Here is a 10,682-nt window from a genome sequence, read left to right as displayed (position 1 = left end):
AAACTGCAACCGCCAATCGCCACCCAAGCAGCAAGTAAAACAGCAGCAAAGCGGCAAAAGCAGGACGCAAGCTTTAGCAGAAGTGGATGCGCGCACACACACACTCATACAGGTGGGCGGACGAGAGGGACAAATCTGGACATCAGCATTTCCATGCCAAACAGGAGCATACAGGAGCAACAGAGCAGTACACACAGCGGGACGCACGCTGTGGTAAAAAGGAAGCCGGCCTGCTACCGGAAGTGAATTGGGAAGCGAAAGAGCAGGGGAGAGGGCCGTCTTAAATACTGGCCCCTGCTCACGGATAGGCTATCAGGCCATCAAGGTGCATTCAAGGCACATTAGGTGCAGTACATAGACTATGCTGCCACACATTGATAACAGATACACCAGTTGCTTAGCAAATGTTTGCTGTAACATTAAACAACACTTATTGTTCCCACCAGTAACCAAATCAAATCTTAAGGATTTTAACTTTAACGTGGAGCCAAAATAAATGAAGAATTATGTCTGGTTGTATTCTTTGGAGCAATTTGCCGGTGTGATTTGTTCATATTCAGCACGTGCAACTGTATGAATGGACCCATGTGTGTGTCACTTGTATGTAAGGGAGTGTACAGTACATATGACCATGCGTTTGAGTCTTTGAGAGTGTGTGCATTTGTGTGTGTGTCAGTGCTGGAGGCGAGAAGCATGACTGAGCTGTACCATACAGCATCTCCTCTGGTCCCACCCCCTGCCCTCCAACTACCCCCCAAGGACAGCCAGCCCATTACAGTAATTAACTAGAGAGGGGGTTGATGGGATGGAGAGAGAGAGAGAGAAAGAAAGAAAGAAAGAAAGAAAGAAAGAAAGAAAGAAAGAAAGAAAGAAAGAGGGTTGGGAGAGAGAGAGGAGGTATGAGAGATAGAGAAAGTGGTTTTGAGTGAGAGAGGAAAGAGAGATGGAGGAGGTTAGGTTTTGGAGGGAGAGAGGAGAGGAGAGGAGGGAGAGGGGGGGTCTTTTTCTGCCGAGGCAGCAAGTGGGTGGGGGCCGCTGCCTTCCTGCCTGCCGTTAATCCCTGAGTGACTTTCACTGCGTACAGTAAGCAGTGCAGCGCAGGCCAGAGCCCCCACAAATTAATCTAGCAAAAAGCCTGGGATGTGGCCGCGCTGAACCCCCTGCTTTACAACCCCCCCACCCCCACCCTCTTGCTAAAAGACTTGGGAGAAAGAGAGAGAAGGAGTTGAGAGGGAGGAAAAGGAAGAGAGAGGGAGACAAATAGGGGGAAGAGAGAGACGAGATAAGCTGCAGCTGTATTGTCCGGTGAGTGGAGGAGAAATGAGGAGGATAGAAGGCAAAGGGGACAAATGAGCAGAGGAGCGAATGACAGGAGGTGGTGGGAGAGATAAGGAAGACAGTGGACTATTTAAAGCGCAGAAAAGGATGACCGCGTGCCCTCGCACCACTGACATCACTCAGGGACATGATGACATCACTGACTCTGGGGTGGTTTTCTGCCACTCCATCATGATGTCATTTTCCTCCAGCTTTGGCCCCCCACATCATTACAAAGAGACATTTCATCTTAAAAGGTCCGATATGATTCACTTTCCATGATGTTTATCACACAGTTGAAGTTCATATGATATTTCTCTGAAGAATAGTTCTGATAGAATTGCCTTCTTTCTGGGAATCAGTTAAGAAGAAGTTCATGGGTTGAATACAGAGTTGGAGGCATGTTTAGCCTAGCTTAGCATAAAGACTCCAGGCAGGAGAAAAGAGCTAACTTGGCTTTGTCCAAACTGAAAAACACACCTACCTACAATTCTAAAGCAGTCTTATTTACAAGATGTATCTTGTGTTCTTATTAGCAATTTTCCATTTGAGGCAGCAAATGCAATCTTTATGCTAAGCTAGGCAATATCCTGACTTTCTGACTAGCTCAGTAACATTACTGAAAAACATTATAATTATGTCCCTGTGTTAGTTGTTCTGTTATGTTTAGCCTAAGAAAGTAATTTTTGTGTGTATTTTTAAATCAATATTTTTATGACGTACCTTGAACTTGGGTATACACATGCTTCCAGTCAAATGTAATTTGGGGTGACTATCTAATCCGTCCTTCATACAGAAGCAGCTTTTGACTGTTAGCTTGTGGGTTGTTGTAGCTAGCAGAGCAATAACACAGGTCAATGATGTGTGTTTGGATGTCATTGAAATTCATGTCATTGATTTTTGGCCACTTAGGGCTGTAAATGCAACATTGACATCACTACCTTATAAAGTTGAGATAGCTAACCTGTTAGTAAGCTGTTGCCTATTTACATTAGCTCTACTCTGGTCTTCACCAGCTCCTTAAGGAAATATCTGGAAATATCTTAGCCAGTGGATTGCTAACATTATCTGTCTAGAAACAAAACAAAACAAAACAAAACAAAACAAAACAAAAAAAATATAAATGTATTTCCCAAAATGCCTTAAAGGGTAGGGTATTCCTGGCAGCAGCAGCTCTTCTGGTTAGAATGATGTGGGGAAAAGCACATTGCTTATAGCAGAGAAAGACATTTGATCATTTTGTTAACTGCAGTGCATTTCATATACAGTATATCATGCACTTGAATCACAGTGAGACTGAATCTGGCTTGTGACCTTTATCACACACCATCCTCTCGCTCTCTTAGTCCCTCGCACATCTTTTTCTTTTTTCTCTTCCCTGTTTTTACAGAGCAATTCACATGGAATAATCTACAAAAAAAAAAAAAAAAAGATTTATTCGCCGTTATTCTGATGATTACATCTTGACCGTGACAGCTTTGGCCTAGATCAAACTAGAAGCTTTATATGATCGTGGTTGCCATAAGGTTGCATCTTTTGAGGAATGAGGCAGCGGCTGCAGTGCTTTGTAGCTGCATCAGCTCACTAAAGAGAGGGTGGGTGGTGCTGTTTAAGATGGAGTTCAGTTTAATCCTCATGCTCGCTTGTGCTGCTGCTGCCTCCAGGGTGTCCAGGCATAACCGGCCCATTTTTTCCCCCTCACCACCAGTTTGTTTATCCTACCTGCAGCCCCCATTTAAGTCCTGCCCTGCCAGCAAAGAACAGCCACAACTAATTGATTGGGGCCACACTGTATAGAGATAGGGGGATAGCAACACAAGAACGCCCATCTACCCTCTCATTCATTTCTCTCCTCACTTCATACTTCTTTTTTCTGTCTGTTCCTAATTCAACAAATCCGCCACTGTCCCATTCACTTCTATTACCAACCACAATTTTTGCTCAATCCAATCTCTCCAATCAGCTCATATATCTTTATCAGTGGCAGCTGCTAGTCTTCCTTAGGGGGAGCACAATAACCAAGCACCATATTGTTACAGCCAACTGAGGAACGATGATGAACGATGATAATACTAAACAATCTCCCCAATATCCTCTTTCATTTAGTAAGCTGCCCCTGAGGCCAACAGGCGCTTATTGAGCTCTGTACTACAGCGTTTAGCCTCGGGGCCCCACATGCCTCGCCTACAGTGGGCTTGATTGACCTGATACCTCATGAGGATGCCAGGCAGTTCCCTCATTTGCGACTGAGTCTCGTTTTTACGCCTGTGCTGATTGCCAGACCAGTCGCAGCGGGGCGAGCGAGGGGGCTGCATTTGTTTTAGCCGACTACGAGAGCAAATGTGGGAGTGCCATGAGCCGGACAAATCAGTTGAACAATCACATCGGCGAATCATGCGCCCCACATCTCAACTTCAAACCAAGCACATACACACACAGACACACAGCTTGCAGTTGCCTGTAGGCTCGTGTTATCAGGCATTAAACTGTGCACATGTAAGAGATAGGCTGACCCAGAGCGAGGAGTGCACTGACCGAAAGAAAATAGGCCCGGCATCACCATCACACCCATGTCAAATTGTGTTTCCTCTCTGCTGCAACCTTTTGTTTCGCTTCCTCTATTTACTTCTATTTCCTTATGTTTTGATCCCGCCAATTTCAAAAACTCTATTCTTGATGTTATAATTAATCTGATTAACAAACTCTGAGAAACAACTTATTTTTGGCATATTTACCTAGAAACAGGATAAACATTTTCTGTGCAAAGCAGAAAATAGCTTTGATGATCGTGTTCATTTAAAGAATCTAAAAGTAAAAGTAAATGTCTGTTGGTAATAAAAGTTTGAGAAAGTTATTCTAGTCTGAAATGTTCTTTAGATTTATCCACTGCGGTGCAATTTGTTTTCTTCTATGAAAATGTGAACAGAATGGTGGTGTACTTGCTAAAAAGCAGTGTACAAGAGTGTATCTTCAAATGTAAGTGGAAGTGAAAAGATGTGCACAATAAGAAGACTTCAACTTCAAATAAATGTTCTTCTAAATGAAAAACTTGGTTGAATGACAAGATAATAAAAAATAAAAAGGCATGGCCAAGTTAATTTTAATTTTAATTTCTGTCACTCAAGCATAAAGTATTGACTGAAAACCTTTTATTTTGCAGATACTACTTTATGCCAGTGATGTACGCATATTTATGAATCACACTTAACCAAGAGAAATAAATGACAATTAAACTGGTCACTGCTGTAGTGACCTTATTTTGATATTCTTGCACTAACCATGACCTTTGTTTTCGTTTTCCTTCATTGTTCACGTGGACAAGGAAGAACAAAGGCTGTCAGATGTCTCCACTGTTCCATAAAGTTACATTTTGAAAAGGTAAAATTCATGTACTCATTAAACAGACAAACAGACTAACCCAAGGACACAAGGGAATTATTTACATATTGGCCGAAATGAATATGTAATTCATGGTTTGTTTATTCTTTATCTTCAGCATTGTTGAGTCAATACAGGTCGAAACTGAATAATTTTTTAAAACTGAAGAGGATTTTTGCTTTTCCTTTGCCATTTGATGACAAAATGCACTTCAGTGCCTCACAGGAAATTCAGGAAATTATTTGTAGAGGTTATTACTGAAATGCAAATATTGTCTTTTGAAAGGTATAAAGTTTTTATCTTCTTTCCTAAAATGTGATTCTTCTAGCGACAGTCAGAGCTGGCTGAGTATCAAAGTGCTTTAAGTTTACAGGAAACTCAATTTGACATTGCTCTATCAAGTTGCTTCTTCAAGTCTGACATTTTGGGAAACACACTTAATCACTTTCTTGTTGAGAGTTAGATGAGAGGACTGGAATACCTCTTATATCTGTTTATTAAATGTGAAGCTATAGCAAATATAAGATATTATAAATGAGCTTTACAGGTGGTGGTAGGCAGGGTTTTTTTGGCCAGACCACAACAGTGGGGCCAGCCCTATAAATGCGAATGTCACTGACTGACTGAGTGATGAAGTTACACCATTGGTTGGCCAGCCAATTATTGGAGTTGGCCGTTGCTGTTTCAAAATGAATTGGCACAAACAGTTCCTATGTCATCAGGGGGCATTTACAAGTAGTGTTACTAACTTTGCGCCTTTGCTGCTAGATTTACAGACTTTTCAGACCCCTTACACAAAAAGCACCTAGCGTCAAATCTAGCGATGGTTCGGACAAACCTTAAGTACTTTCCATACAGATCAGTAGAGTACTGCCCTGTGAGCGCTGGATTGGGATTTTCCCTCCACAGACACACCTCTCTATGCCTTTCATTTAGTTGACCACACGTCAGCTGGCAGATGTGAATGAACCTCTAACTTTCTCTCTATAATATCAGAATTTTAGCAGTGGGTCGCTTTATTTGGAATTCGTCTGTATTAAAGTTCTGTATATGTGAGCACAGAGAGAGGAGTAGGAGAGAAGCATGTAAAGGGCTGAAACCAGCTGACACTAGGCAGAATGCAAATACAACATGATGACAATATGAATATGCCAATTAATGCAATCTGTCATCTACCAACATTTAGCGACTTTTTGAGCAGACTAGCTACTGTCCATAGTAAGTAGTTGTTTACAGTGGTTCTACAACAGATTTCAATTACATCTTCAATTTCACCCATTGACCATTGACAGTCCAACCATATAGTAGGTTTTGGCCAAGTCTTGTTACCTTAGAACAGAGCTAAGCTAATTGGTTCCCCTTGTTTCCTTTGATTGTGCTACCTTAACCAGCTGGCCGCTCAAGCTTCACATTGAACAGATAGGTACGAGAGTGGTATCAAGCCTCTCATCTGACTCTTGGCAAGAGGCCGAGGAAAAGTCTTTCCTAGGAACACCTTCAACAACCTGAAAGGTAATTGGAAAGGCCAAGACTCAAGTCGATTTTGACACCTTTCGATGGCTTTGTACAGTAGAGTGGCATTACACAATAGCTGTGGACCAGGTGTCAACAGTTCCAACTGGGCTCCCCCAGCCAGCACTCAAGACTAATTACACCCGAAAATCGTCTCCACAGAACCAATTAGCTACCACTGACACTACTCGAAGCGTCCTATGCTACAGGGTCGAAAGGTTCCAAGCGCTTGGGAACTGTTATTATGATGGACAATTGGCCAAAAAAAAAAAAATTAATCCTGGCCAAAACATTCAAATATTAAACAAAATATAATCCTGAAGAGGTTCTTCTGAATGTTTTCCTGGCATCGTTGAGACTGCGGAGGTGTTGAGTGAGGGAAGCTGGATGTATGGGTGGTGTGGAGAAAAAAGAAAGGGGCCCTGGATGGTTTTGTGTGCTCTAATTGGCTCCTCTGGCTTTCACCTTCACAGGTCATCGAGTCCGAGCAGACACAGAGTATAGTGGTGTGGATGGCTGAGGCCAAAAGGTGATATGGTACTCTGTGTGCTCTGTGCCTTTGTGTCTGTTCATATCTGCGAATATGTCTGAGTGAGACTATCTGTGTGTGTGTGTGTGTGTGTGTGTGGTGTGTGTGTATATATGTGTGTGTGTGTGTGTGTGTGTGTGTGTGTGTGTGAAAGAAAGGCTTGTGAGCGTGCATGCACATGTGTGATTTTCTTTTATTTAACTCCACTTTTTGGCTTTCACTGTTAGGGAAAAAAAAAGTCTGTGCAAGAGGAAAACAAAACAAATGGAAGCAAGAAGGAAGGAAAAAAGCTCTGTAATTTGCTGGCTGCTTTACTAATTGAGCTACCACAGCACTTCTCAAGAGGCGGGTTGGCTAGGAGATTGGATGGATTGATACGGGTACACACACACACACACACACACACACACACACACACACACAGAGAGAGAGAGAGAGATAGAGAGAGAGAGATTGAGAGAGAGAGAGAGAGAGAGAGAGAGAGAGAGAGAGAAAAGAGAGGCACAGCTCCGCACACACACAGATAGGAAATGCCTCAGACAAGCTTTCATCTGTTGTTTTCTTCGACAAATTCGATTAAGTTCTGCACAGGCAAAACAGAAGAGATGGTGGCCTGCTCTTAAAAGCTCCAAGAAATCCAGCACTGCCTCACCGAGTGCTGTTTTATTAGTCCACAAGGGTGCATCTCAATGAGATTCCATTCGCTGTCGGAGAGATGTTTATTTCACGTGTTTGACAGGTTTTTCTGTGCAATTCAAATGCAGCACATTTTACACACAACACCCCAACATCAAAGGACCTCGAGGCAAAAGAATGACTTCAAGCAGGTTACAACATGCACTTAATATCTCCTGCTTCTGCCTGAACACTGTGGTAGGATGCGAGAAATGCTCAAATATTAAAACCACCAAAGAGAGCATGGGAGCGAGGGAGAGCGAGGGAGAGCGAGAGAGACCTCAAGCTTTACGCAAGCAAATAAATCTCTGTATTGTTATTATTAATCCTGTGTCAAACAGGAAAGCTCCAGCGTCATCCAGAGAGGCAAAGAGACGCTTTCCATCGCAGCTTTGCATCTCAATGTGGACGATCCCCACACACAGGACCCCACAGATTAGCACATCATTTAGGATTTTTAATGACACCCTAAGGCGCTACCATACTTTTTCTTATGATGACGAGGCACATGTTCTTTTCTGCCCATATAGAGTGTGCCCATTTATGTTTTTGTGCTGTAAATGTGGGTTTGTTTTACATTAAACGTGATGTCCTTGTTGTCCAAATTACTCCTGTATATGCTCATAATGTAGGGTGACCACCAGCACTTTTTTAATGCTGCGTTAATCACAGCAATTGTGGTGAAAAACGGGACATTTTAGTGTTTTACAGATATTTTTGCTGGTACAGCGACACTCAGCTTGACAATCCTGCACAAACCACAACGTCTGGTTACTGTATCATAAGGTCCTGTTTCTCCTGACATCCAAAATAAATTAGATTTTTTTTAAAAAAATAAAAAATTTGGAACCAGATCAGCTCATAAAATGCATTGTTTCTCAAGAGCATCATTCAAACATTTCTGATTCACTTCCTAATCATCAGTGTGAGCTATCGTTTCCCCTTTTTGGGCTTTTTTAGCTTTAGCTCCTAGCTTGTAGCTATAGCCTAGGTGCTAATAAACAGCCCAGTTGGAATCCTCAGAAAGCTGCCATACCTTTTCTATCATAATGAGGAGCCTTTTTCCTTATAGACCTTTCATATGATATATGTGAGTTTGTGTAAATTATTTCAATTTCTTCTGTCAAGTTTAGCTGGATATCATGTCTAAGCTAGCCAAATCTCACTTTGAAACCATTAAAGCCACATTCACCTTTGATCAGACTGTAAAAAGGATTTTCTGTCAGGGACATTTTTGCGTATAATTCAACCATGTCTCTCCTCCTGCAGGAGTATTGGGTATAAAGACATAATGACAAAAAAAAATCATTTGAATGAAGTTACTGTTTCTCATTTTTGAGCTAATTTAGCTTTTAGCTACTAGCATGCATAGCCCAGGATGCTAATTAACAGTGTGCATGTGAAAGCCCAGTTGGAGGCTTGAGAAAGCAGGCTCCCACACATTTGCAGAGCTTAATCTCTGACTTAATTCCTCCGGGTGAACAAATTGCTTGTCCAATGGTTTCTCATATGAGCAGATTAGCAAACAGTCAATGAGGCATTGCGTTATTAGCCACAACAATGTATTGTGTGTTGCATGATTGGAGAACATTAAGTTGGCTGGAAAAGAGTTCAAGAAGTAATTAACACAAGTACTGGGTTGCAATTCATTTCTGAATTAGCTGAATTGAAAGTGAGCTTGTCAAACATTCAATAACAGTCAGTACACGGAAATATTACAGCCTGAAAAAATAACCGAGTTGACTTTCATTCTAGCATCCCCCACATGATTATCCTGCTAGGTAAATGGCTTGTTCACTCCTTCTGACTCCATCATACATCATTACATTTTACCCAAGATGATGATGCTACATGCAGTGCAGTAGGCTAATGATATGAGCACAGTAAAACAAACACTACTGTGCTTATGCCAATAGCTTTTTATTCATTATTATAAATGTTTAGGCTATGACACACCATTACCTTTCCCCACTGGCTTTTGAATGACATTTTATACTGTCTGAGCATCATTTGGCAAAAATAATGTAAGTTTTACTAAGCCCAGGGGCCTTCTCAGACTATATTTGTGATGACAGCTGGGCCCCAAGGCTCACAGTGCAAGTATTTCCCCAGAGGATGCTGGCAAGTAGGAATGCTAACAAGCCAGGCCAGCACCAAGTCATGAATTCTCCCCGAACTGTATAGTTTTGTTCACTCAATTTTCATACAATATTCTCCAAACCAAATAGTGTCTTTAATTAACCAGAAACATATGATGAATAATGTCACTGGACCAAAAAGAAAAGTAATTATTCATCAGAGACATTGTTTCGGCCTTGTTTGGCATGACAGACATCCATGGACATCCCATCTTTAACATGCATGCCTGTGGTTTAGGGGCAAATGTCCATTGTTTGAATCCACAAACAGGCATAATTAGCAAGCTCTGCACTGCCTTGTTCTCTGTCTGAACTGTGTGTTTTCTCCAGCAGCACAAACAAGGGCCATCTAATCATAGTCTCCTGTTGCCAGGATGGGAGCACTGCATCTAGAGGAAGTGCCTTTAAGCAATTAACAAGTGTAAACAAGTCAGATTGGCACATGTCAGAGGCAACGCCCTGCTGTGTGGCGGCTGCATCAGGCGACTGGAATCTCTAGCAGAGAGATGTTGCCTACTGTATACGTTCGCGTTCATTTGCATATATGCATATTTATGTGATTTTTGTTTTCATTGAGACTTCTACATTTTCAAAAAAAGTTCTCATGAAATAATTAAAACATATGGTGCTCTTAAAAGCAAGAGCCTTGAACTGAGGAATGACTTATTTACTTATAAAATGCATTCTACATATTTTAGAGCTAATAATATTCTATATTTGTGTGATGATGCCATCCAGTGACAAATGACAGCACCCACTGTGATTTTAGAATATGTGGAGACACTTTTAGTTCACAGCTTGAAGACCGGCATATAAAACCAACTTTGATGGAATTTCTCAAACAAAAACTGCATTAGTCGCGAGTCCTCAATTCAAGTCAAGATGTGCTGATGTCTAGTGTAGTGATAGAGTTTGCATTTTTGTGTTTGTAAAGATACCAGTTTAAATGTCCCAAATTACTAAGCTTAGGAAAATATCGTGTTCATGGTTAAAAGAAGCTAACGTTGAGTGTAGGTAGTAGATGGAGGCAAACAGTGTGGTGTCCTTCCTATAAGGATTTGCTGTGCTCTTATTATGACATCATGCTTTGTCTGTAAGACTCTTGCTTCACTTGTCTTCTTAATTTAGAAATG

This window comes from Seriola lalandi, unplaced genomic scaffold, assembly GCF_002814215.2.
Source record: "Seriola lalandi dorsalis isolate HSWRI2012SDOR001 ecotype SW California unplaced genomic scaffold, Sedor1 jcf7180002054658, whole genome shotgun sequence".
Taxonomy (NCBI): Eukaryota; Metazoa; Chordata; class Actinopteri; order Carangiformes; family Carangidae; genus Seriola; species Seriola lalandi.
Note: the sequence above shows the minus strand (reverse complement) of the source record.